The sequence below is a fragment of the Saccoglossus kowalevskii genome, chromosome 2 (assembly GCF_978046115.1).
Source record: "Saccoglossus kowalevskii chromosome 2, keSacKowa6.1, whole genome shotgun sequence".
Lineage (NCBI taxonomy): Eukaryota > Metazoa > Hemichordata > Enteropneusta > Harrimaniidae > Saccoglossus > Saccoglossus kowalevskii.
In genome coordinates, this window is record NC_140642.1 from 22,318,031 (window position 1) to 22,342,945 (window position 24,915).

At 40.5% G+C, this 24,915-nt stretch overlaps 25 non-coding genes across 25 annotated transcripts; all 25 read right to left on the reverse strand.

Annotated features, from left to right (window-relative positions):
- Nucleotides 1-700: 700 nt before the first annotated feature.
- Nucleotides 701-774, reverse strand: TRNAI-AAU (transfer RNA isoleucine (anticodon AAU)). Its single transcript has one exon. It is a non-coding gene; the product is annotated as a tRNA-Ile (tRNA).
- Nucleotides 775-1,169: 395 nt separating this feature from the next.
- TRNAS-ACU (transfer RNA serine (anticodon ACU)) lies at nucleotides 1,170-1,243 on the reverse strand. Its single transcript has one exon. It is a non-coding gene; the product is annotated as a tRNA-Ser (tRNA).
- Nucleotides 1,244-2,575: 1,332 nt separating this feature from the next.
- TRNAI-AAU (transfer RNA isoleucine (anticodon AAU)) lies at nucleotides 2,576-2,649 on the reverse strand. The gene has a single exon. It is a non-coding gene; the product is annotated as a tRNA-Ile (tRNA).
- Nucleotides 2,650-3,982: 1,333 nt separating this feature from the next.
- On the reverse strand, nucleotides 3,983-4,056 carry TRNAI-AAU (transfer RNA isoleucine (anticodon AAU)). Its single transcript has one exon. It is a non-coding gene; the product is annotated as a tRNA-Ile (tRNA).
- Nucleotides 4,057-4,451: 395 nt separating this feature from the next.
- On the reverse strand, nucleotides 4,452-4,525 carry TRNAI-AAU (transfer RNA isoleucine (anticodon AAU)). Its single transcript has one exon. It is a non-coding gene; the product is annotated as a tRNA-Ile (tRNA).
- Nucleotides 4,526-5,857: 1,332 nt separating this feature from the next.
- On the reverse strand, nucleotides 5,858-5,931 carry TRNAI-AAU (transfer RNA isoleucine (anticodon AAU)). Its single transcript has one exon. It is a non-coding gene; the product is annotated as a tRNA-Ile (tRNA).
- A 395-nt stretch (nucleotides 5,932-6,326) lies between these two features.
- TRNAI-AAU (transfer RNA isoleucine (anticodon AAU)) lies at nucleotides 6,327-6,400 on the reverse strand. The gene has a single exon. It is a non-coding gene; the product is annotated as a tRNA-Ile (tRNA).
- Nucleotides 6,401-9,139: 2,739 nt separating this feature from the next.
- TRNAI-AAU (transfer RNA isoleucine (anticodon AAU)) lies at nucleotides 9,140-9,213 on the reverse strand. The gene has a single exon. It is a non-coding gene; the product is annotated as a tRNA-Ile (tRNA).
- A 2,271-nt stretch (nucleotides 9,214-11,484) lies between these two features.
- TRNAI-AAU (transfer RNA isoleucine (anticodon AAU)) lies at nucleotides 11,485-11,558 on the reverse strand. Its single transcript has one exon. It is a non-coding gene; the product is annotated as a tRNA-Ile (tRNA).
- A 395-nt stretch (nucleotides 11,559-11,953) lies between these two features.
- Nucleotides 11,954-12,027, reverse strand: TRNAI-AAU (transfer RNA isoleucine (anticodon AAU)). The gene has a single exon. It is a non-coding gene; the product is annotated as a tRNA-Ile (tRNA).
- Nucleotides 12,028-12,422: 395 nt separating this feature from the next.
- Nucleotides 12,423-12,496, reverse strand: TRNAI-AAU (transfer RNA isoleucine (anticodon AAU)). Its single transcript has one exon. It is a non-coding gene; the product is annotated as a tRNA-Ile (tRNA).
- An 864-nt stretch (nucleotides 12,497-13,360) lies between these two features.
- On the reverse strand, nucleotides 13,361-13,434 carry TRNAI-AAU (transfer RNA isoleucine (anticodon AAU)). The gene has a single exon. It is a non-coding gene; the product is annotated as a tRNA-Ile (tRNA).
- Nucleotides 13,435-15,236: 1,802 nt separating this feature from the next.
- TRNAI-AAU (transfer RNA isoleucine (anticodon AAU)) lies at nucleotides 15,237-15,310 on the reverse strand. The gene has a single exon. It is a non-coding gene; the product is annotated as a tRNA-Ile (tRNA).
- Nucleotides 15,311-15,705: 395 nt separating this feature from the next.
- TRNAI-AAU (transfer RNA isoleucine (anticodon AAU)) lies at nucleotides 15,706-15,779 on the reverse strand. Its single transcript has one exon. It is a non-coding gene; the product is annotated as a tRNA-Ile (tRNA).
- Nucleotides 15,780-17,111: 1,332 nt separating this feature from the next.
- On the reverse strand, nucleotides 17,112-17,185 carry TRNAI-AAU (transfer RNA isoleucine (anticodon AAU)). Its single transcript has one exon. It is a non-coding gene; the product is annotated as a tRNA-Ile (tRNA).
- Nucleotides 17,186-17,580: 395 nt separating this feature from the next.
- Nucleotides 17,581-17,654, reverse strand: TRNAI-AAU (transfer RNA isoleucine (anticodon AAU)). Its single transcript has one exon. It is a non-coding gene; the product is annotated as a tRNA-Ile (tRNA).
- Nucleotides 17,655-18,049: 395 nt separating this feature from the next.
- On the reverse strand, nucleotides 18,050-18,123 carry TRNAI-AAU (transfer RNA isoleucine (anticodon AAU)). The gene has a single exon. It is a non-coding gene; the product is annotated as a tRNA-Ile (tRNA).
- Nucleotides 18,124-18,518: 395 nt separating this feature from the next.
- On the reverse strand, nucleotides 18,519-18,592 carry TRNAI-AAU (transfer RNA isoleucine (anticodon AAU)). The gene has a single exon. It is a non-coding gene; the product is annotated as a tRNA-Ile (tRNA).
- Nucleotides 18,593-19,924: 1,332 nt separating this feature from the next.
- Nucleotides 19,925-19,998, reverse strand: TRNAI-AAU (transfer RNA isoleucine (anticodon AAU)). Its single transcript has one exon. It is a non-coding gene; the product is annotated as a tRNA-Ile (tRNA).
- A 395-nt stretch (nucleotides 19,999-20,393) lies between these two features.
- Nucleotides 20,394-20,467, reverse strand: TRNAI-AAU (transfer RNA isoleucine (anticodon AAU)). The gene has a single exon. It is a non-coding gene; the product is annotated as a tRNA-Ile (tRNA).
- An 864-nt stretch (nucleotides 20,468-21,331) lies between these two features.
- Nucleotides 21,332-21,405, reverse strand: TRNAI-AAU (transfer RNA isoleucine (anticodon AAU)). The gene has a single exon. It is a non-coding gene; the product is annotated as a tRNA-Ile (tRNA).
- Nucleotides 21,406-21,800: 395 nt separating this feature from the next.
- TRNAI-AAU (transfer RNA isoleucine (anticodon AAU)) lies at nucleotides 21,801-21,874 on the reverse strand. Its single transcript has one exon. It is a non-coding gene; the product is annotated as a tRNA-Ile (tRNA).
- A 1,801-nt stretch (nucleotides 21,875-23,675) lies between these two features.
- Nucleotides 23,676-23,749, reverse strand: TRNAI-AAU (transfer RNA isoleucine (anticodon AAU)). Its single transcript has one exon. It is a non-coding gene; the product is annotated as a tRNA-Ile (tRNA).
- A 395-nt stretch (nucleotides 23,750-24,144) lies between these two features.
- TRNAI-AAU (transfer RNA isoleucine (anticodon AAU)) lies at nucleotides 24,145-24,218 on the reverse strand. Its single transcript has one exon. It is a non-coding gene; the product is annotated as a tRNA-Ile (tRNA).
- Nucleotides 24,219-24,613: 395 nt separating this feature from the next.
- On the reverse strand, nucleotides 24,614-24,687 carry TRNAI-AAU (transfer RNA isoleucine (anticodon AAU)). Its single transcript has one exon. It is a non-coding gene; the product is annotated as a tRNA-Ile (tRNA).
- Nucleotides 24,688-24,915: the final 228 nt, after the last annotated feature.

A 24,915-nucleotide genomic window follows, 5' to 3' on the forward strand; every position in this document is an offset into this window, starting at 1 on the left:
GAATGCAACGTCTATTACCCACAAGATGCTGGTAGTAGAATCAGCCAATAGCGTTCAAGAGTACGCAAAGCATTTTGAGTGACCTACATGCAGATGATTCCCACGATGCCATTCGTCGCACCACTCTCACAATTTTACACTCGAGCAACAGCGTATTTTTAATTTCAGTATCCAAACGTTGATGAAATCAAATGCCGCCAATGGTGTTCAACAGACACACAAAATAAAGACTGGCCGATATGGGGATGGAACCAACGACCTCAGCGTTATTAGCACCGCGCTCTAACCAACTGAGCTAACCGGCCATTACGACATGCTATAATTTCGGTAATCGTGTTTTGAAAACAAATACAATAGCATATTATTAAATCTGTGCGGTTCGAAGTGGTTTTTGAAGGCTGTTGTTCTGTATTTTAAAATTCGCTGTTTCATTCTAACTATTTTAAGGTCGCATAACTAAGTGCTTGGAGAATGCAACGTCTATTACCCACAAGATGCAGGTAGTAAAATAAGCCAATAGCGTTCAAGAGAACGCAAAGCATTTTGAGTGACCTACATGCAGATGATTCCCACGATGCCATTCGTCGCACCATTCTCACAATTTTACACTAGAGCAACTGCGGATTTTAAATTTCAATATCCAAACGTTGATGCAATGAAATGCCGCCAATGGTGTTCTACAGACACACAAAATAAAGACTGGCCGATATGGGGATCGAACCCACGACCTCAGCGTTATTAGCACCGCGCTCTAACCAACTGAGCTAACCGGCCATTACGTCATGCTAGAATTTCTATAATCGTATTTTGAAAACAAATGCAGTAGCACATTATCAAATCTCTGCGTTTCAAAAAGGTTATTGACGACTGTTGTTACATAATTTGAAATACAGAGTTTTATTCTAACTATTTTAAGGTCGCATAACTAAGTGCTTGCAGAATGCAACGTCTATTACCCACAAGATGCTGGTAGTAAAATAAGCCAATAGCGTTCAAGAGAACGCAAAGCATTTTGAGTGACCTACATGCAGATGATTCCCACGATGCCATTCGTCGCACTATTCTCACAATTTTACACTCGAGCAACAGCGGATTTTAAATTTCAATATCCAAACGTTGATGCAACCAAATGCCGCCAATGGTGTTCAACAGACACACAAAATAAAGACTGGCCGATATGGGGATCGAACCCACGACCTCAGCGTTAGTAGCACCGCGCTCTAACCAACTGAGCTAACCGGCCATTGTGACATGCTCAAATTTCGGTAATCGTGTTTTGAAAACAAATCCAATAGCACATTATAAAATCTGTGCGATTCGAAGTGCTTATTGAAGACTGTTGTTTCGTAATTTGAATTTCGCTGTTTTATTCTAACTATGTCAAGGTCGCATAACTAAGTGCTTGCAGAATGCAACGTCTATTACACACAAGATGCAGGTAGTAGAATCAGCCAATAGCGTTCAAGAGTACGCAAAGCATTTTGAGTGACCTACATGCAGATGATTCCCACGATGCCATTCATCGCACTATTATCACAATTTTACATTCGAGCAACAGCGGATTTCAAATTTCATTTTCCAAACGTTGATGCAACCGAATGCCGCCAATGGTGTTCAACAGATCCGCAAAATAAAGACTGGCCGATATGGGGATCGAACCCACGACGTCAGCGTTATTAGCAGCGCGCTCTAAACAAATGAGCTAACCGGCCGTTACGTCATGCTATAATTTCGGTAATCGTGTTTTGAAAACAAATACGATAGCACATTATTAAATCTGTGTCGTTCGAAGTGGTTATTGAAGGCTGATATTTCGTAATTTGAAATTCGCTGTATTATTGTAACTAGTTTAAGGACGCATAACTAAGTGCTTGCAGAATGCAACGTCTATTACCCACAAGATGCTGGTAGTAGAATCAGCCAATAGCGTTCAAGAGTACGCAAAGCATTTTGAGTGACCTACATGCAGATGATTTCCACGATGCCATTCGTCGCACCATTCTCACAATTTTACACTCGAGCAACAGCGTATTTTAAATTTCAATATCCAAACGTTGATGCAATCAAATGCCGCCACTGGTGTTCAACAGACACGCAAAATAAAGACTTGCCGATATGGGGATGGAACCCACGACCTCAGCGTTATTAGCACCGCGCTCTAACCAACTGAGCTAACCGGCCATTACGACATGCTAAAATTTCGGTAATCGTGCTTTGAAAACAAATACGATAGCACATTATTAAATCTGTGTCGTTCGAAGTGGTTATTGAAGGCTGATATTTCGTAATTTGAAATTCGCTGTATTATTTTAACTAGTTTAAGGACGCATAACTAAGTGCTTGCAGAATGCAACGTCTATTACCCACAAAATGCTGGGAGTAAATTCAGCCAATAGCGTTCAAGAGAACGCAAAGCATTTTGAGTGACCTACATGCAGATGATTCCCATGATGCCATTCGTCGCACTATTCTCACAATTTTACATTCGAGCAACATCGGATTTCAAATTTCATTTTCTAAACGTTGATGCAACCGATGCCGCCAATGGTGTTCAACAGACACACAAAATAAAGACTGGCCGATATGGGAATCGAACCCACGACCTCAGCGTTATTAGCACCGCGCTCTAACCAACTGAGCTAACCGGCCATTACGTCATGCTAGAATTTCTATAATCGTATTTTGAAAACAAATGCAATAGCACATTATAAAATTTGTGCGATTCGAAGTGCTTATTGAAGACTGTTGTTTCGTAATTTGAATTTCGCTGTTTTATTCTAACTATTTCAAGGTCGCATAACTAAGTGCTTGCAGAATGCAACGTCTATTACCCACAAGATGCTGGTAGTAGAATCAGCCAATAGCGTTCAAGAGTACGCAAAGCATTTTGAGTGACCTACATGCAGATGATTCCCAAGATGCCATTCGTCGCACCATTCTCACAATTTTACACTAGAGCAACAGCGGATTTTAAATTTCAATATCCAAACGTTGATACAATCAAATGCCGCCAATGGTGTTCAACAGACACACAAAATAAAGACTGGCCGATATGGGGATCGAACCCACGCCCTCAGCGTTATTATCACCGCGCTCTAACCAACTGAGCTAACCGTCCATTACCTCATGCTAGAATTTCTATAATCGTATTTTGAAAACAAATGCAATAGCACATTATCAAATCTCTGCGTTTCAAAAAGGTTATTGACGACTGTTGTTACATAATTTGAAATACAGAGTTTTATTCTAACTATTTTAAGGTCGCATAACTAAGTGCTTGCAGAATGCAACGTCTATTACCCACAAGATGCTGGTAGTAGAATCAGCCAATAGCGTTCAAGAGTACGCAAAGCATTTTGAGTGACCTACATGCAGATGATTCCCACGATGCCATTCGTCGCACCACTCTCACAATATTACACTCGAGCAACAGCGTATTTTTAATTTCAATATCCAAACGTTGATGCAATCAAATGCCGCCAATGGTGTTCAACAGACACACAAAATAAAGACAGGCCGATATGGGGATCGAACCAACGACCTCAGCGTTATTAGCACCGCGCTCTAACCAACTGAGCTAACCGGCCATTACGACATGCTACAATTTCGGTAATCGTGTTTTGAAAACAAATACGATAGCACATTATTAAATCTGTGTCGTTCGAAGTGGTTATTGAAGGCTGATATTTCGTAATTTGAAATTCGCTGTATTATTGTAACTAGTTTAAGGACGCATAACTAAGTGCTTGCAGAATGCAACGTCTATTACCCACAAGATGCTGGTAGTAGAATCAGCCAATAGCGTTCAAGAGTACGCAAAGCGTTTTGAGTGACCTACATGCAGATGATTTCCACGATGCCATTCGTCGCACCATTCTCACAATTTTACACTCGAGCAACAGCGTATTTTAATTTTCAATATCCAAACGTTGATGCAATCAAATGCCGCCACTGGTGTTCAACAGACACACAAAATAAAGACTGGCCGATATGGGGATCGAACCCACGACCACAGCGTTATTAGCACCGCGCTCTAACCAACTGAGCTAACCGGCCATTACGACATGCCAAAATTTCAGTAATCGTGTTTTGAAAACAAATGCAATTGCACATTATTAAATCTGTGCGTTTCGAAGTGGTTATTGAAGGCTGTTGTTTTGTAATTTAAAATTCGCTGTTTCATTCTAACTATTTTAAGGTCGCATAACTAAGTGCTTGGAGAATGCAACGTCTATTACCCACAAGATACTGGTAGTAAAATCAGCCAATAGCTTTCAAGAGAACGCAAAGCATTTTGAGTGACCTACATGCAGATGATTCCCACGATGCCATTCGTCGCACCATTCTCACAATTTTACACTAGAGCAACTGCGGATTTTAAATTTCAATATCCAAACGTTGATGCAATCAAATGCCGCCAATGGTGTTCAACAGACACAAAAAATAAAGACTGGCCGATATGGGGATCGAACCCACGCCCTCAGCGTTATTAGCACCGCGCTCTAACCAACTGAGCTAACCGGCCATTACGTCATGCTAGAATTTCTATAATCGTATTTTGAAAACAAATGCAATAGCACATTATCAAATCTCTGCGTTTCAAAAAGGTTATTGACGACTGTTGTTACATAATTTGAAATACAGAGTTTTATTCTAACTATTTTAAGGTCGCATAACTAAGTGCTTGCAGAATGCAACGTCTATTACCCACAAGATGCTGGTAGTAAAATAAGCCAATAGCGTTCAAGAGAACGCAAAGCATTTTGAGTGACCTACATGCAGATGATTCCCACGTTGCCATTCGTCGCACTATTCTCACAATTTTACATTCGAGCAACAGCGGATTTCAAATTTCATTTTCCAAACGTTGATGCAACCGAATGCCGCCAATGGTGTTCAACAGATCCGTAAAATAAAGACTGGCCGATATGGGGATCGAACCCACGACCTCAGCGTTATTAGCAGCGCGCTCTAAACAAATGAGCTAACCGGCCATTACGACATGCCAAAATTTCAGTAATCGTGTTTTGAAAACAAATGCAATTGCACATTATTAAATCTGTGCGTTTCGAAGTGGTTATTGAAGGCTGTTGTTTTGTAATTTGAAATTCGCTGTTTCATTCTAACTATTTTAAGGTCGCATAACTAAGTACTTGGAGAATGCAACGTCTATTACCCACAAGATGCTGGTAGTAGTATCAGCCAATAGCGTTCAAGAGTACGCAAAGCATTTTGAGTGACCTACATGCAGATGATTCCCACGATGCCATTCGTCGCACCACTCTCACAATTTTACACTCGAGCAACAGCGTATTTTTAATTTCAATATCCAAACGTTGATGAAATCAAATGCCGCCAATGGTGTTCAACAGACACACAAAATAAAGACTGGCCGATATGGGGATGGAACCAACGACCTCAGCGTTATTAGCACCGCGCTCTAACCAACTGAGCTAACCGGCCATTACGACATGCTAAAATTTCGGTAATCGTGTTTTGAAAACAAATACGATAGCACATTATTAAATCTGTGTCGTTCGAAGTGGTTATTGAAGGCTGATATTTCGTAATTTGAAATTCGCTGTATTATTTTAACTAGTTTAAGGACGCATAACTAAGTGCTTGCAGAATGCAACGTCTATTACCCACAAAATGCTGGGAGTAAATTCAGCCAATAGCGTTCAAGAGAACGCAAAGCATTTTGAGTGACCTACATGCAGATGATTCCCATGATGCCATTCGTCGCACTATTCTCACAATTTTACATTCGAGCAACATCGGATTTCAAATTTCATTTTCTAAACGTTGATGCAACCGATGCCGCCAATGGTGTTCAACAGACACACAAAATAAAGACTGGCCGATATGGGAATCGAACCCACGACCTCAGCGTTATTAGCACCGCGCTCTAACCAACTGAGCTAACCGGCCATTACGTCATGCTAGAATTTCTATAATCGTATTTTGAAAACAAATGCAATAGCACATTATAAAATTTGTGCGATTCGAAGTGCTTATTGAAGACTGTTGTTTCGTAATTTGAATTTCGCTGTTTTATTCTAACTATTTCAAGGTCGCATAACTAAGTGCTTGCAGAATGCAACGTCTATTACCCACAAGATGCTGGTAGTAGAATCAGCCAATAGCGTTCAAGAGTACGCAAAGCATTTTGAGTGACCTACATGCAGATGATTCCCAAGATGCCATTCGACGCACCATTCTCACAATTTTACACTAGAGCAACAGCGGATTTTAAATTTCAATATCCAAACGTTGATGCAATCAAATGCCGCCACTGGTGTTCAACAGACACACAAAATAAAGACTGGCCGATATGGGGATCGAACCCACGACCTCAGCGTTATTAGCACCGCGCTCTAACCAACTGAGCTAACCGGCCATTACGACATGCCAAAATTTCAGTAATCGTGTTTTGAAAACAAATGCAATTGCACATTATTAAATCTGTGCGTTTCGAAGTGGTTATTGAAGGCTATTGTTTTGTAATTTGAAATTCGCTGTTTCATTCTAACTATTTTAAGGTCGCATAACTAAGTACTTGGAGAATGCAACGTCTATTACCCACAAGATGCTGGTAGTAGAATCAGCCAATAGCGTTCAAGAGTACGCAAAGCATTTTGAGTGACCTACATGCAGATGATTCCCACGATGCCATTCGTCGCACCACTCTCACAATTTTACACTCGAGCAACAGCGTATTTTAAATTTCAATATCCAAACGTTGATGCAATCAAATGCCGCCACTGGTGTTCAACAGACACACAAAATAAAGACTTGCCGATATGGGGATGGAACCCACGACCTCAGCGTTATTAGCACCGCGCTCTAACCAACTGAGCTAACCGGCCATTACGACATGCTAAAATTTCGGTAATCGTGCTTTGAAAACAAATACGATAGCACATTATTAAATCTGTGTCGTTCGAAGTGGTTATTGAAGGCTGATATTTCGTAATTTGAAATTCGCTGTATTATTTTAACTAGTTTAAGGACGCATAACTAAGTGCTTGCAGAATGCAACGTCTATTACCCACACAATGCTGGGAGTAAATTCAGCCAATAGCGTTCAAGAGAACGCAAAGCATTTTGAGTGACCTACATGCAGATGATTCCCATGATGCCATTCGTCGCACTATTCTCACAATTTTACATTCGAGCAACATCGAATTTCAAATTTCATTTTCTAAACGTTGATGCAACCGATGCCGCCAATGGTGTTCAACAGACACACAAAATAAAGACTGGCAGATATGGGGATGGAACCCACGACCTCAGCGTTATTAGCACCGCGCTCTAACCAACTGAGCTAACCGGCCATTACGTCATGCTAGAATTTCTATAATCGTATTTTGAAAACAAATGCAATAGCACATTATAAAATCTGTGCGATTCGAAGTGCTTATTGAAGACTGTTGTTTCGTAATTTGAATTTCGCTGTTTTATTCTAACTATTTCAAGGTCGCATAACTAAGTGCTTGCAGAATGCAACGTCTATTACCCACAAGATGCTGGTAGTAGAATCAGCCAATAGCGTTCAAGAGTACGCAAAGCATTTTGAGTGACCTACATGCAGATGATTCCCACGATGCCATTCGTCGCACCACTCTCACAATATTTCACTCGAGCAACAGCGTATTTTTAATTTCAATATCCAAACGTTGATGCAATCAAATGCCGCCAATGGTGTTCAACAGACACACAAAATAAAGACTGGCCGATATGGGGATCGAACCAACGACCTCAGCGTTATTAGCACCGCGCTCTAACCAACTGAGCTAACCGGCCATTACGACATGCTAAAATTTCGGTAATCGTGTTTTGAAAACAAATACGATAGCACATTATTAAATCTGTGTCGTTCGAAGTGGTTATTGAAGGCTGATATTTCGTAATTTGAAATTCGCTGTATTATTGTAACTAGTTTAAGGACGCATAACTAAGTGCTTGCAGAATGCAACGTCTATTACCCACAAGATGCTGGTAGTAGAATCAGCCAATAGCGTTCAACAGTACGCAAAGCGTTTTGAGTGACCTACATGCAGATGATTTCCACGATGCCATTCGTCGCACCATTCTAACAATTTTACACTCGAGCAACAGCGTATTTTAAATTTCAATATCCAAACGTTGATGCAATCAAATGCCGCCACTGGTGTTCAACAGACACACAAAATAAAGACTGGCCGATATGGGGATCGAACTAACGACCTCAGCGTTATTAGCACCGCCCTCTAACCAACTGAGCTAACCGGCCATTACGAAATGCTAAAATTTCGGTAATAGTGCTTTGAAAACAAATACGATAGCACATTATTAAATCTGTGTCGTTCGAAGTGGTTATTGAAGGCTGATATTTCGTAATTTGAAATTCGCTGTATTATTTTAACTAGTTTAAGGACGCATAACTAAGTGCTTGCAGAATGCAACGTCTATTACCCACAAGATGCTGGTAGTAGAATCAGCCAATAGCGTTCAAGAGTATGCAAAGCATTTTGAGTGACCTACATGCAGATGATTCCCACGATGCCATTCGTCACACTATTATCACAATTTTACATTCGAGCAACAGCGGATTTCAAATTTCATTTTCCAAACGTTGATGCAACCGAATGCCGCCAATGGTGTTCAACAGATCCGCAAAATAAAGACTGGCCGATATGGGGATCGAACCCACGACGTCAGCGTTATTAGCAGCGCGCTCTAAACAAATGAGCTAACCGGCCGTTACGTCATGCTATAATTTCGGTAATCGTGTTTTGAAAACAAATACAATAGCATATTATTAAATCTGTGCGGTTCGAAGTGGTTATTGAAGGCTGTTGTTTTGTAATTTAAAATTCGCTGTTTCATTCTAACTATTTTAAGGTCGCATAACTAAGTGCTTGGAGATTGCAACGTCTATTACCCACAAGATGCTGGTAGTAAAATCAGCCAATAGCGTTCAAGAGAACGCAAAGCATTTTGAGTGACCTACATGCAGATGATTCCCACGATGCCATTCGTCGCACCATTCTCACAATTTTACACTAGAGCAACTGCGGATTTTAAATTTCAATATCCAAACGTTGATGCAATCAAATGCCGCCAATGGTGTTCAACAGACACACAAAATAAAGACTGGCCGATATGGGGATCGAACCCACGCCCTCAGCGTTATTAGCACCGAGCTCTAACCAACTGAGCTAACCGGCCATTATGTCATGCTAGAATTTCTATAATCGTATTTTGAAAACAAATGCAATAGCACATTATCAAATCTCTGCGTTTCAAAAAGGTTATTGACGACTGTTGTTACATAATTTGAAATACAGAGTTTTATTCTAACTATTTTAAGGTCGCATAACTAAGTGCTTGCAGAATGCAACGTCTATTACCCACAAGATGCTGGTAGTAAAATAAGCCAATAGCGTTCAAGAGAACGCAAAGCATTTTGAGTGACCTACATGCAGATGATTCCCACGTTGCCATTCGTCGCACTATTCTCACAATTTTACATTCGAGCAACAGCGGATTTCAAATTTCATTTTCCAAACGTTGATGCAACCGAATGCCGCCAATGGTGTTCAACAGATCCGTAAAATAAAGACTGGCCGATATGGGGATCGAACCCACGACCTCAGCGTTATTAGCAGCGTGCTCTAAACAAATGAGCTAACCGGCCATTACGACATGCCAAAATTTCAGTAATCGTGTTTTGAAAACAAATGCAATTGCACATTATTAAATCTGTGCGTTTCGAAGTGGTTATTGAAGGCTGTTGTTTTGTAATTTGAAATTCGCTGTTTCATTCTAACTATTTTAAGGTCGCATAACTAAGTACTTGGAGAATGCAACGTCTATTACCCACAAGATGCTGGTAGTAGTATCAGCCAATAGCGTTCAAGAGTACGCAAAGCATTTTGAGTGACCTACATGCAGATGATTCCCACGATGCCATTCGTCGCACCACTCTCACAATTTTACACTCGAGCAACAGCGTATTTTTAATTTCAGTATCCAAACGTTGATGAAATCAAATGCCGCCAATGGTGTTCAACAGACACACAAAATAAAGACTGGCCGATATGGGGATGGAACCAACGACCTCAGCGTTATTAGCACCGCGCTCTAACCAACTGAGCTAACCGGCCATTACGACATGCTAAAATTTCGGTAATCGTGTTTTGAAAACAAATACGATAGCACATTATTAAATCTGTGTCGTTCGAAGTGGTTATTGAAGGCTGATATTTCGTAATTTGAAATTCGCTGTATTATTGTAACTAGTTTAAGGACGCATAACTAAGTGCTTGCAGAATGCAACGTCTATTACCCACAAGATGCTGGTAGTAGAATCAGCCAATAGCGTTCAAGAGTACGCAAAGCATTTTGAGTGACCTACATGCAGATGATTCCCACGATGCCATTCGTCGCACCACTCTCACAATTTTACACTCGAGCAACAGCGTATTTTTAATTTCAGTATCCAAACGTTGATGAAATCAAATGCCGCCAATGGTGTTCAACAGACACACAAAATAAAGACTGGCCGATATGGGGATGGAACCAACGACCTCAGCGTTATTAGCACCGCGCTCTAACCAACTGAGCTAACCGGCCATTACGACATGCTATAATTTCGGTAATCGTGTTTTGAAAACAAATACAATAGCATATTATTAAATCTGTGCGGTTCGAAGTGGTTTTTGAAGGCTGTTGTTCTGTAATTTAAAATTCGCTGTTTCATTCTAACTATTTTAAGGTCGCATAACTAAGTGCTTGGAGAATGCAACGTCTATTACCCACAAGATGCTGGTAGTAAAATAAGCCAATAGCGTTCAAGAGAACGCAAAGCATTTTGAGTGACCTACATGCAGATGATTTCCACGATGCCATTCGTCGCACCATTCTAACAATTTTACACTCGAGCAACAGCGTATTTTAAATTTCAATATCCAAACGTTGATGCAATCAAATGCCGCCACTGGTGTTCAACAGACACACAAAATAAAGACTGGCCGATATGGGGATCGAACTAACGACCTCAGCGTTATTAGCACCGCCCTCTAACCAACTGAGCTAACCGGCCATTACGAAATGCTAAAATTTCGGTAATAGTGCTTTGAAAACAAATACGATAGCACATTATTAAATCTGTGTCGTTCGAAGTGGTTATTGAAGGCTGATATTTCGTAATTTGAAATTCGCTGTATTATTTTAACTAGTTTAAGGACGCATAACTAAGTGCTTGCAGAATGCAACGTCTATTACCCACAAGATGCTGGTAGTAGAATCAGCCAATAGCGTTCAAGAGTATGCAAAGCATTTTGAGTGACCTACATGCAGATGATTCCCACGATGCCATTCGTCGCACCATTCTCACAATTTTACACTCGAGCAACAGCGTATTTTAAATTTCAATATCCAAACGTTGATGCAATCAAATGCCGCCAATGGTGTTCAACAGACACACAAAATAAAGACTGGCCGATATGGGGATCGAACCCACGACCTCAGCGTTATTAGCACCGCGCTCTAACCAACTGAGCTAACCGGCCATTACGACATGCTATAATTTCGGTAATCGTGTTTTGAAAACAAATACAATAGCATATTATTAAATCTGTGCGGTTCGAAGTGGTTTTTGAAGGCTGTTGTTCTGTAATTTAAAATTCGCTGTTTCATTCTAACTATTTTAAGGTCGCATAACTAAGTGCTTGGAGAATGCAACGTCTATTACCCACAAGATGCTGGTAGTAAAATAAGCCAATAGCGTTCAAGAGAACGCAAAGCATTTGGAGTGACCTACATGCAGATGATTCCCACGATGCCATTCGTCGCACCATTCTCACAATTTTACACTAGAGCAACTGCGGATTTTAAATTTCAATATCCAAACGTTGATGCAATGAAATGCCGCCAATGGTGTTCAACAGACACACAAAATAAAGACTGGCCGATATGGGGATCGAACCCACGACCTCAGCGTTATTAGCACCGCGCTCTAACCAACTGAGCTAACCGGCCATTACGTCATGCTAGAATTTCTATAATCGTATTTTGAAAACAAATGCAGTAGCACATTATCAAATCTCTGCGTTTCAAAAAGGTTATTGACGACTGTTGTTACATAATTTGAAAAACAGAGTTTTATTCTAACTATTTTAAGGTCGCATAACTAAGTGCTTGCAGAATGCAACGTCTATTACCCACAAGATGCTGGTAGTAAAATAAGCCAATAGCGTTCAAGAGAACGCAAAGCATTTTGAGTGACCTACATGCAGATGATTCCCACGATGCCATTCGTCGCACTATTCTCACAATTTTACACTCGAGCAACAGCGGATTTTAAATTTCAATATCCAAACGTTGATGCAACCAAATGCCGCCAATGGTGTTCAACAGACACACAAAATAAAGACTGGCCGATATGGGGATCGAACCCACGACCTCAGCGTTATTAGCACCGCGCTCTAACCAACTGAGCTAACCGGCCATTGTGACATGCTCAAATTTCGGTAATCGTGTTTTGAAAACAAATCCAATAGCACATTATAAAATCTGTGCGATTCGAAGTGCTTATTGAAGACTGTTGTTTCGTAATTTGAATTTCGCTGTTTTATTCTAACTATTTCAAGGTCGCATAACTAAGTGCTTGCAGAATGCAACGTCTATTACACACAAGATGCAGGTAGTAGAATCAGCCAATAGCGTTCAAGAGTACGCAAAGCATTTTGAGTGACCTACATGCAGATGATTCCCACGATGCCATTCGTCGCACTATTATCACAATTTTACATTCGAGCAACAGCGGATTTCAAATTTCATTTTCCAAACGTTGATGCAACCGAATGCCGCCAATGGTGTTCAACAGATCCGCAAAATAAAGACTGGCCGATATGGGGATCGAACCCACGACGTCAGCGTTATTAGCAGCGCGCTCTAAACAAATGAGCTAACCGGCCGTTACGTCATGCTATAATTTCGGTAATCGTGTTTTGAAAACAAATACAATAGCATATTATTAAATCTGTGCGGTTCGAAGTGGTTATTGAAGGCTGTTGTTTTGTAATTTAAAATTCGCTGTTTCATTCTAACTATTTTAAGGTCGCATAACTAAGTGCTTGGAGAATGCAACGTCTATTACCCACAAGATTCTGGTAGTAAAATCAGCCAATAGCGTTCAAGAGAACGCAAAGCATTTTGAGTGACCTACATGCAGATGATTCCCACGATGCCATTCGTCGCACCATTCTCACAATTTTACACTAGAGCAACTGCGGATTTTAAATTTCAATATCCAAACGTTGATGCAATCAAATGCCGCCAATGGAGTTCAACAGACACACAAAATAAAGACTGGCCGATATGGGGATCGAACCCACGCCCTCAGCGTTATTAGCACCGAGCTCTAACCAACTGAGCTAACCGGCCATTATGTCATGCTAGAATTTCTATAATCGTATTTTGAAAACAAATGCAATAGCACATTATCAAATCTCTGCGTTTCAAAAAGGTTATTGACGACTGTTGTTACATAATTTGAAATACAGAGTTTTATTCTAACTATTTTAAGGTCGCATAACTAAGTGCTTGCAGAATGCAACGTCTATTACCCACAAGATGCTGGTAGTAAAATAAGCCAATAGCGTTCAAGAGAACGCAAAGCATTTTGAGTGACCTACATGCAGATGATTCCCACGTTGCCATTCGTCGCACTATTCTCACAATTTTACATTCGAGCAACAGCGGATTTCAAATTTCATTTTCCAAACGTTGATGCAACCGAATGCCACCAATGGTGTTCAACAGATCCGTAAAATAAAGACTGGCCGATATGGGGATCGAACCCACGACCTCAGCGTTATTAGCAGCGTGCTCTAAACAAATGAGCTAACCGGCCATTACGACATGCCAAAATTTCAGTAATCGTGTTTTGAAAACAAATGCAATTGCACATTATTAAATCTGTGCGTTTCGAAGTGGTTATTGAAGGCTGTTGTTTTGTAATTTGAAATTCGCTGTTTCATTCTAACTATTTTAAGGTCGCATAACTAAGTACTTGGAGAATGCAACGTCTATTACCCACAAGATGCTGGTAGTAGTATCAGCCAATAGCGTTCAAGAGTACGCAAAGCATTTTGAGTGACCTACATGCAGATGATTCCCACGATGCCATTCATCGCACCACTCTCACAATTTTACACTCGAGCAACAGCGTATTTTTAATTTCAGTATCCAAACGTTGATGAAATCAAATGCCGCCAATGGTGTTCAACAGACACACAAAATAAAGACTGGCCGATATGGGGATGGAACCAACGACCTCAGCGTTATTAGCACCGCGCTCTAACCAACTGAGCTAACCGGCCATTACGACATGCTAAAATTTCGGTAATCGTGTTTTGAAAACAAATACGATAGCACATTATTAAATCTGTGTCGTTCGAAGTGGTTATTGAAGGCTGATATTTCGTAATTTGAAATTCGCTGTATTATTGTAACTAGTTTAAGGACGCATAACTAAGTGCTTGCAGAATGCAACGTCTATTACCCACAAGATGCTGGTAGTAGAATCAGCCAATAGCGTTCAAGAGTACGCAAAGCATTTTGAGTGACCTACATGCAGATGATTCCCACGATGCCATTCGTCGCACCACTCTCACAATTTTACACTCGAGCAACAGCGTATTTTTAATTTCAGTATCCAAACGTTGATGAAATCAAATGCCGCCAATGGTGTTCAACAGACACACAAAATAAAGACTGGCCGATATGGGGATGGAACCAACGACCTCAGCGTTATTAGCACCGCGCTCTAACCAACTGAGCTAACCGGCCATTACGACATGCTATAATTTCGGTAATCGTGTTTTGAAAACAAATACAATAGCATATTATTAAATCTGTGCGGTTCGAAGTGGTTTTTGAAGGCTGTTGTTCTGTATTTTAAAATTCGCTGTTTCATTCTAACTATTTTAAGGTCGCATAACTAAGTGCTTGGAGAATGCAACGTCTATTACCCACAAGATGCAGGTAGTAAAATAAGCCAATAGCGTTCAAGAGAACGCAAAGCATTTTGAGTGACCTACATGCAGATGATTCCCACGATGCCATTCGTCGCACCATTCTCACAATTTTACACTAGAGCAACTGCGGATTTTAAATTTCAATATCCAAACGTTGATGCAATGAAATGCCGCCAATGGTGTTCTACAGACACACAAAATAAAGACTGGCCGATATGGGGATCGAACCCACGACCTCAGCGTTATTAGCACCGCGCTCTAACCAACTGAGCTAACCGGCCATTACGTCATGCTAGAATTTCTATAATCGTATTTTGAAAACAAATGCAGTAGCACATTATCAAATCTCTGCGTTTCAAAAAGGTTATTGACGACTGTTGTTACATAATTTGAAATACAGAGTTTTATTCTAACTATTTTAAGGTCGCATAACTAAGTGCTTGCAGAATGCAACGTCTATTACCCACAAGATGCTGGTAGTAAAATAAGCCAATAGCGTTCAAGAGAACGCAAAGCATTTTGAGTGACCTACATGCAGATGATTCCCACGATGCCATTCGTCGCACTATTCTCACAATTTTACACTCGAGCAACAGCGGATTTTAAATTTCAATATCCAAACGTTGATGCAACCAAATGCCGCCAATGGTGTTCAACAGACACACAAAATAAAGACTGGCCGATATGGGGATCGAACCCACGACCTCAGCGTTATTAGCACCGCGCTCTAACCAACTGAGCTAACCGGCCATTGTGACATGCTCAAATTTCGGTAATCGTGTTTTGAAAACAAATCCAATAGCACATTATAAAATCTGTGCGATTCGAAGTGCTTATTGAAGACTGTTGTTTCGTAATTTGAATTTCGCTGTTTTATTCTAACTATGTCAAGGTCGCATAACTAAGTGCTTGCAGAATGCAACGTCTATTACACACAAGATGCAGGTAGTAGAATCAGCCAATAGCGTTCAAGAGTACGCAAAGCATTTTGAGTGACCTACATGCAGATGATTCCCACGATGCCATTCATCGCACTATTATCACAATTTTACATTCGAGCAACAGCGGATTTCAAATTTCATTTTCCAAACGTTGATGCAACCGAATGCCGCCAATGGTGTTCAACAGATCCGCAAAATAAAGACTGGCCGATATGGGGATCGAACCCACGACGTCAGCGTTATTAGCAGCGCGCTCTAAACAAATGAGCTAACCGGCCGTTACGTCATGCTATAATTTCGGTAATCGTGTTTTGAAAACAAATACGATAGCACATTATTAAATCTGTGTCGTTCGAAGTGGTTATTGAAGGCTGATATTTCGTAATTTGAAATTCGCTGTATTATTGTAACTAGTTTAAGGACGCATAACTAAGTGCTTGCAGAATGCAACGTCTATTACCCACAAGATGCTGGTAGTAGAATCAGCCAATAGCGTTCAAGAGTACGCAAAGCATTTTGAGTGACCTACATGCAGATGATTTCCACGATGCCATTCGTCGCACCATTCTCACAATTTTACACTCGAGCAACAGCGTATTTTAAATTTCAATATCCAAACGTTGATGCAATCAAATGCCGCCACTGGTGTTCAACAGACACGCAAAATAAAGACTTGCCGATATGGGGATGGAACCCACGACCTCAGCGTTATTAGCACCGCGCTCTAACCAACTGAGCTAACCGGCCATTACGACATGCTAAAATTTCGGTAATCGTGCTTTGAAAACAAATACGATAGCACATTATTAAATCTGTGTCGTTCGAAGTGGTTATTGAAGGCTGATATTTCGTAATTTGAAATTCGCTGTATTATTTTAACTAGTTTAAGGACGCATAACTAAGTGCTTGCAGAATGCAACGTCTATTACCCACAAAATGCTGGGAGTAAATTCAGCCAATAGCGTTCAAGAGAACGCAAAGCATTTTGAGTGACCTACATGCAGATGATTCCCATGATGCCATTCGTCGCACTATTCTCACAATTTTACATTCGAGCAACATCGGATTTCAAATTTCATTTTCTAAACGTTGATGCAACCGATGCCGCCAATGGTGTTCAACAGACACACAAAATAAAGACTGGCCGATATGGGAATCGAACCCACGACCTCAGCGTTATTAGCACCGCGCTCTAACCAACTGAGCTAACCGGCCATTACGTCATGCTAGAATTTCTATAATCGTATTTTGAAAACAAATGCAATAGCACATTATAAAATTTGTGCGATTCGAAGTGCTTATTGAAGACTGTTGTTTCGTAATTTGAATTTCGCTGTTTTATTCTAACTATTTCAAGGTCGCATAACTAAGTGCTTGCAGAATGCAACGTCTATTACCCACAAGATGCTGGTAGTAGAATCAGCCAATAGCGTTCAAGAGTACGCAAAGCATTTTGAGTGACCTACATGCAGATGATTCCCAAGATGCCATTCGTCGCACCATTCTCACAATTTTACACTAGAGCAACAGCGGATTTTAAATTTCAATATCCAAACGTTGATGCAATCAAATGCCGCCAATGGTGTTCAACAGACACACAAAATAAAGACTGGCCGATATGGGGATCGAACCCACGCCCTCAGCGTTATTATCACCGCGCTCTAACCAACTGAGCTAACCGGCCATTACCTCATGCTAGAATTTCTATAATCGTATTTTGAAAACAAATGCAATAGCACATTATCAAATCTCTGCGTTTCAAAAAGGTTATTGACGACTGTTGTTACATAATTTGAAATACAGAGTTTTATTCTAACTATTTTAAGGTCGCATAACTAAGTGCTTGCAGAATGCAACGTCTATTACCCACAAGATGCTGGTAGTAGAATCAGCCAATAGCGTTCAAGAGTACGCAAAGCGTTTTGAGTGACCTACATGCAGATGATTTCCACGATGCCATTCGTCGCACCATTCTCACAATTTTACACTCGAGCAACAGCGTATTTTAATTTTCAATATCCAAACGTTGATGCAATCAAATGCCGCCACTGGTGTTCAACAGACACACAAAATAAAGACTGGCCGATATGGGGATCGAACCCACGACCACAGCGTTATTAGCACCGCGCTCTAACCAACTGAGCTAACCGGCCATTACGACATGCCAAAATTTCAGTAATCGTGTTTTGAAAACAAATGCAATTGCACATTATTAAATCTGTGCGTTTCGAAGTGGTTATTGAAGGCTGTTGTTTTGTAATTTAAAATTCGCTGTTTCATTCTAACTATTTTAAGGTCGCATAACTAAGTGCTTGGAGAATGCAACGTCTATTACCCACAAGATTCTGGTAGTAAAATCAGCCAATAGCTTTCAAGAGAACGCAAAGCATTTTGAGTGACCTACATGCAGATGATTCCCACGATGCCATTCGTCGCACCATTCTCACAATTTTACACTAGAGCAACTGCGGATTTTAAATTTCAATATCCAAACGTTGATGCAATCAAATGCCGCCAATGGTGTTCAACAGACACAAAAAATAAAGACTGGCCGATATGGGGATCGAACCCACGCCCTCAGCGTTATTAGCACCGCGCTCTAACCAACTGAGCTAACCGGCCATTACGTCATGCTAGAATTTCTATAATCGTATTTTGAAAACAAATGCAATAGCACATTATCAAATCTCTGCGTTTCAAAAAGGTTATTGACGACTGTTGTTACATAATTTGAAATACAGAGTTTTATTCTAACTATTTTAAGGTCGCATAACTAAGTGCTTGCAGAATGCAACGTCTATTACCCACAAGATGCTGGTAGTAAAATAAGCCAATAGCGTTCAAGAGAACGCAAAGCATTTTGAGTGACCTACATGCAGATGATTCCCACGTTGCCATTCGTCGCACTATTCTCACAATTTTACATTCGAGCAACAGCGGATTTCAAATTTCATTTTCCAAACGTTGATGCAACCGAATGCCGCCAATGGTGTTCAACAGATCCGTAAAATAAAGACTGGCCGATATGGGGATCGAACCCACGACCTCAGCGTTATTAGCAGCGCGCTCTAAACAAATGAGCTAACCGGCCATTACGACATGCCAAAATTTCAGTAATCGTGTTTTGAAAACAAATGCAATTGCACATTATTAAATCTGTGCGTTTCGAAGTGGTTATTGAAGGCTGTTGTTTTGTAATTTGAAATTCGCTGTTTCATTCTAACTATTTTAAGGTCGCATAACTAAGTACTTGGAGAATGCAACGTCTATTACCCACAAGATGCTGGTAGTAGTATCAGCCAATAGCGTTCAAGAGTACGCAAAGCATTTTGAGTGACCTACATGCAGATGATTCCCACGATGCCATTCGTCGCACCACTCTCACAATTTTACACTCGAGCAACAGCGTATTTTTAATTTCAGTATCCAAACGTTGATGAAATCAAATGCCGCCAATGGTGTTCAACAGACACACAAAATAAAGACTGGCCGATATGGGGATGGAACCAACGACCTCAGCGTTATTAGCACCGGGCTCTAACCAACTGAGCTAACCGGCCATTACGACATGCTAAAATTTCGGTAATCGTGTTTTGAAAACAAATACGATAGCACATTATTAAATCTGTGTCGTTCGAAGTGGTTATTGAAGGCTGATATTTCGTAATTTGAAATTCGCTGTATTATTTTAACTAGTTTAAGGACGCATAACTAAGTGCTTGCAGAATGCAACGTCTATTACCCACAAAATGCTGGGAGTAAATTCAGCCAATAGCGTTCAAGAGAACGCAAAGCATTTTGAGTGACCTACATGCAGATGATTCCCATGATGCCATTCGTCGCACTATTCTCACAATTTTACATTCGAGCAACATCGGATTTCAAATTTCATTTTCTAAACGTTGATGCAACCGATGCCGCCAATGGTGTTCAACAGACACACAAAATAAAGACTGGCCGATATGGGAATCGAACCCACGACCTCAGCGTTATTAGCACCGCGCTCTAACCAACTGAGCTAACCGGCCATTACGTCATGCTAGAATTTCTATAATCGTATTTTGAAAACAAATGCAATAGCACATTATAAAATTTGTGCGATTCGAAGTGCTTATTGAAGACTGTTGTTTCGTAATTTGAATTTCGCTGTTTTATTCTAACTATTTCAAGGTCGCATAACTAAGTGCTTGCAGAATGCAACGTCTATTACCCACAAGATGCTGGTAGTAGAATCAGCCAATAGCGTTCAAGAGTACGCAAAGCATTTTGAGTGACCTACATGCAGATGATTCCCAAGATGCCATTCGACGCACCATTCTCACAATTTTACACTAGAGCAACAGCGGATTTTAAATTTCAATATCCAAACGTTGATGCAATCAAATGCCGCCAATGGTGTTCAACAGACACACAAAATAAAGACTGGCCGATATGGGGATCGAACCCACGCCCTCAGCGTTATTATCACCGCGCTCTAACCAACTGAGCTAACCGGCCATTACCTCATGCTAGAATTTCTATAATCGTATTTTGAAAACAAATGCAATAGCACATTATCAAATCTCTGCGTTTCAAAAAGGTTATTGACGACTGTTGTTACATAATTTGAAATACAGAGTTTTATTCTAACTATTTTAAGGTCGCATAACTAAGTGCTTGCAGAATGCAACGTCTATTACCCACAAGATGCTGGTAGTAGAATCAGCCAATAGCGTTCAAGAGTACGCAAAGCATTTTGAGTGACCTACATGCAGATGATTCCCACGATGCCATTCGTCGCACCACTCTCACAATATTACACTCGAGCAACAGCGTATTTTTAATTTCAATATCCAAACGTTGATGCAATCAAATGCCGCCAATGGTGTTCAACAGACACACAAAATAAAGACAGGCCGATATGGGGATCGAACCAACGACCTCAGCGTTATTAGCACCGCGCTCTAACCAACTGAGCTAACCGGCCATTACGACATGCTACAATTTCGGTAATCGTGTTTTGAAAACAAATACGATAGCACATTATTAAATCTGTGTCGTTCGAAGTGGTTATTGAAGGCTGATATTTCGTAATTTGAAATTCGCTGTATTATTGTAACTAGTTTAAGGACGCATAACTAAGTGCTTGCAGAATGCAACGTCTATTACCCACAAGATGCTGGTAGTAGAATCAGCCAATAGCGTTCAAGAGTACGCAAAGCGTTTTGAGTGACCTACATGCAGATGATTTCCACGATGCCATTCGTCGCACCATTCTCACAATTTTACACTCGAGCAACAGCGTATTTTAATTTTCAATATCCAAACGTTGATGCAATCAAATGCCGCCACTGGTGTTCAACAGACACACAAAATAAAGACTGGCCGATATGGGGATCGAACCCACGACCTCAGCGTTATTAGCACCGCGCTCTAACCAACTGAGCTAACCGGCCATTACGACATGCCAAAATTTCAGTAATCGTGTTTTGAAAACAAATGCAATTGCACATTATTAAATCTGTGCGTTTCGAAGTGGTTATTGAAGGCTGTTGTTTTGTAATTTAAAATTCGCTGTTTCATTCTAACTATTTTAAGGTCGCATAACTAAGTGCTTGGAGAATGCAACGTCTATTACCCACAAGATTCTGGTAGTAAAATCAGCCAATAGCTTTCAAGAGAACGCAAAGCATTTTGAGTGACCTACATGCAGATGATTCCCACGATGCCATTCGTCGCACCATTCTCACAATTTTACACTAGAGCAACTGCGGATTTTAAATTTCAATATCCAAACGTTGATGCAATCAAATGCCGCCAATGGTGTTCAACAGACACACAAAATAAAGACTGGCCGATATGGGGATCGAACCCACGCCCTCAGCGTTATTAGCACCGCGCTCTAACCAACTGAGCTAACCGGCCATTACGTCATGCTAGAATTTCTATAATCGTATTTTGAAAACAAATGCAATAGCACATTATCAAATCTCTGCGTTTCAAAAAGGTTATTGACGACTGTTGTTACATAATTTGAAATACAGAGTTTTATTCTAACTATTTTAAGGTCGCATAACTAAGTGCTTGCAGAATGCAACGTCTATTACCCACAAGATGCTGGTAGTAAAATAAGCCAATAGCGTTCAAGAGAACGCAAAGCATTTTGAGTGACCTACATGCAGATGATTCCCACGTTGCCATTCGTCGCACTATTCTCACAATTTTACATTCGAGCAACAGCGGATTTCAAATTTCATTTTCCAAACGTTGATGCAACCGAATGCCGCCAATGGTGTTCAACAGATCCGTAAAATAAAGACTGGCCGATATGGGGATCGAACCCACGACCTCAGCGTTATTAGCAGCGCGCTCTAAACAAATGAGCTAACCGGCCATTACGACATGCCAAAATTTCAGTAATCGTGTTTTGAAAACAAATGCAATTGCACATTATTAAATCTGTGCGTTTCGAAGTGGTTATTGAAGGCTGTTGTTTTGTAATTTGAAATTCGCTGTTTCATTCTAACTATTTTAAGGTCGCATAACTAAGTACTTGGAGAATGCAACGTCTATTACCCACAAGATGCTGGTAGTAGTATCAGCCAATAGCGTTCAAGAGTACGCAAAGCATTTTGAGTGACCTACATGCAGATGATTCCCACGATGCCATTCGTCGCACCACTCTCACAATTTTACACTCGAGCAACAGCGTATTTTTAATTTCAGTATCCAAACGTTGATGAAATCAAATGCCGCCAATGGTGTTCAACAGACACACAAAATAAAGACTGGCCGATATGGGGATGGAACCAACGACCTCAGCGTTATTAGCACCGCGCTCTAACCAACTGAGCTAACCGGCCATTACGACATGCTAAAATTTCGGTAATCGTGTTTCGAAAACAAATACGATAGCACATTATTAAATCTGTGTCGTTCGAAGTGGTTATTGAAGGCTGATATTTCGTAATTTGAAATTCGCTGTATTATTGTAACTAGTTTAAGGACGCATAACTAAGTGCTTGCAGAATGCAACGTCTATTACCCATAAGATGCTGGTAGTAGAATCAGCCAATAGCGTTCAAGAGTACGCAAAGCATTTTGAGTGACCTACATGCAGATGATTTGCACGATGCCATTCGTCGCACCATTCTCACAATTTTACACTCGAGCAACAGCGTATTTTAAATTTCAATATCCAAACGTTGATGCAATCAAATGCCGCCACTGGTGTTCAACAGACACGCAAAATAAAGACTTGCCGATATGGGGATGGAACCCACGACCTCAGCGTTATTAGCACCGCGCTCTAACCAACTGAGCTAACCGGCCATTACGACATGCTAAAATTTCGGTAATCGTGTTTTGAAAACAAATACGATAGCACATTATTAAATCTGTGTCGTTCGAAGTGGTTATTGAAGGCTGATATTTCGTAATTTGAAATTCGCTGTATTATTTTAACTAGTTTAAGGACGCATAACTAAGTGCTTGCAGAATGCAACGTCTATTACCCACAAAATGCTGGGAGTAAATTCAGCCAATAGCGTTCAAGAGAACGCAAAGCATTTTGAGTGACCTACATGCAGATGATTCCCATGATGCCATTCGTCGCACTATTCTCACAATTTTACATTCGAGCAACATCGGATTTCAAATTTCATTTTCTAAACGTTGATGCAACCGATGCCGCCAATGGTGTTCAACAGACACACAAAATAAAGACTGGCCGATATGGGGATCGAACCCACGACCTCAGCGTTATTAGCACCGCGCTCTAACCAACTGAGCTAACCGGCCATTACGTCATGCTAGAATTTCTATAATCGTATTTTGAAAACAAATGCAATAGCACATTATAAAATTTGTGCGATTCGAAGTGCTTATTGAAGACTGTTGTTTCGTAATTTGAATTTCGCTGTTTTATTCTAACTATTTCAAGGTCGCATAACTAAGTGCTTGCAGAATGCATCGTCTATTACCCACAAGATGCTGGTAGTAGAATCAGCCAATAGCGTTCAAGAGTACGCAAAGCATTTTGAGTGACCTACATGCAGATGATTCCCACGATGCCATTCGTCGCACCATTCTCACAATTTTACACTCGAGCAACAGCGTATTTTAAATTTCAATATCCAAACGTTGATGCAATCAAATGCCGCCAATGGTGTTCAACAGACACACAAAATAAAGACTGGCCGATATGGGGATCGAACCCACGACCTCAGCGTTATTAGCACCGCGCTCTAACCAACTGAGCTAACCGGCCATTACGACATGCTATAATTTCGGTAATCGTGTTTTGAAAACAAATACGATAGCACATTATTAAATCTCTGCGTTTCAAAAAGGTTATTGACGACTGTTGTTACATAATTTGAAATACAGAGTTTTATTCTAACTATTTTAAGGTCGCATAACTAAGTGCTTGCAGAATGCAACGTCTATTACCCACAAGATGCTGGTAGTAAAATAAGCCAATAGCGTTCAAGAGAACGCAAAGCATTTTGAGTGACCTACATGCAGATGATTCCCACGATGCCATTCGACGCACTATTCTCACAATTTTACACTCGAGCAACAGCGGATTTTAAATGTCAATATCCAAACGTTGATGCAACCAAATGCCGCCAATGGTGTTCAACAGACACACAAAATAAAGACTGGCCGATATGGGGATCGAACCCACGACCTCAGCGTTATTAGCACCGCGCTCTAACCAACTGAGCTAACCGGCCATTGTGACATGCTCAAATTTCGGTAATCGTGTTTTGAAAACAAATCCAATAGCACATTATAAAATCTGTGCGATTCGAAGTGCTTATTGAAGACTGTTGTTTCGTAATTTGAATTTCGCTGTTTTATTCTAACTATGTCAAGGTCGCATAACTAAGTGCTTGCAGAATGCAACGTCTATTACACACAAGATGCAGGTAGTAGAATCAGCCAATAGCGTTCAAGAGTAC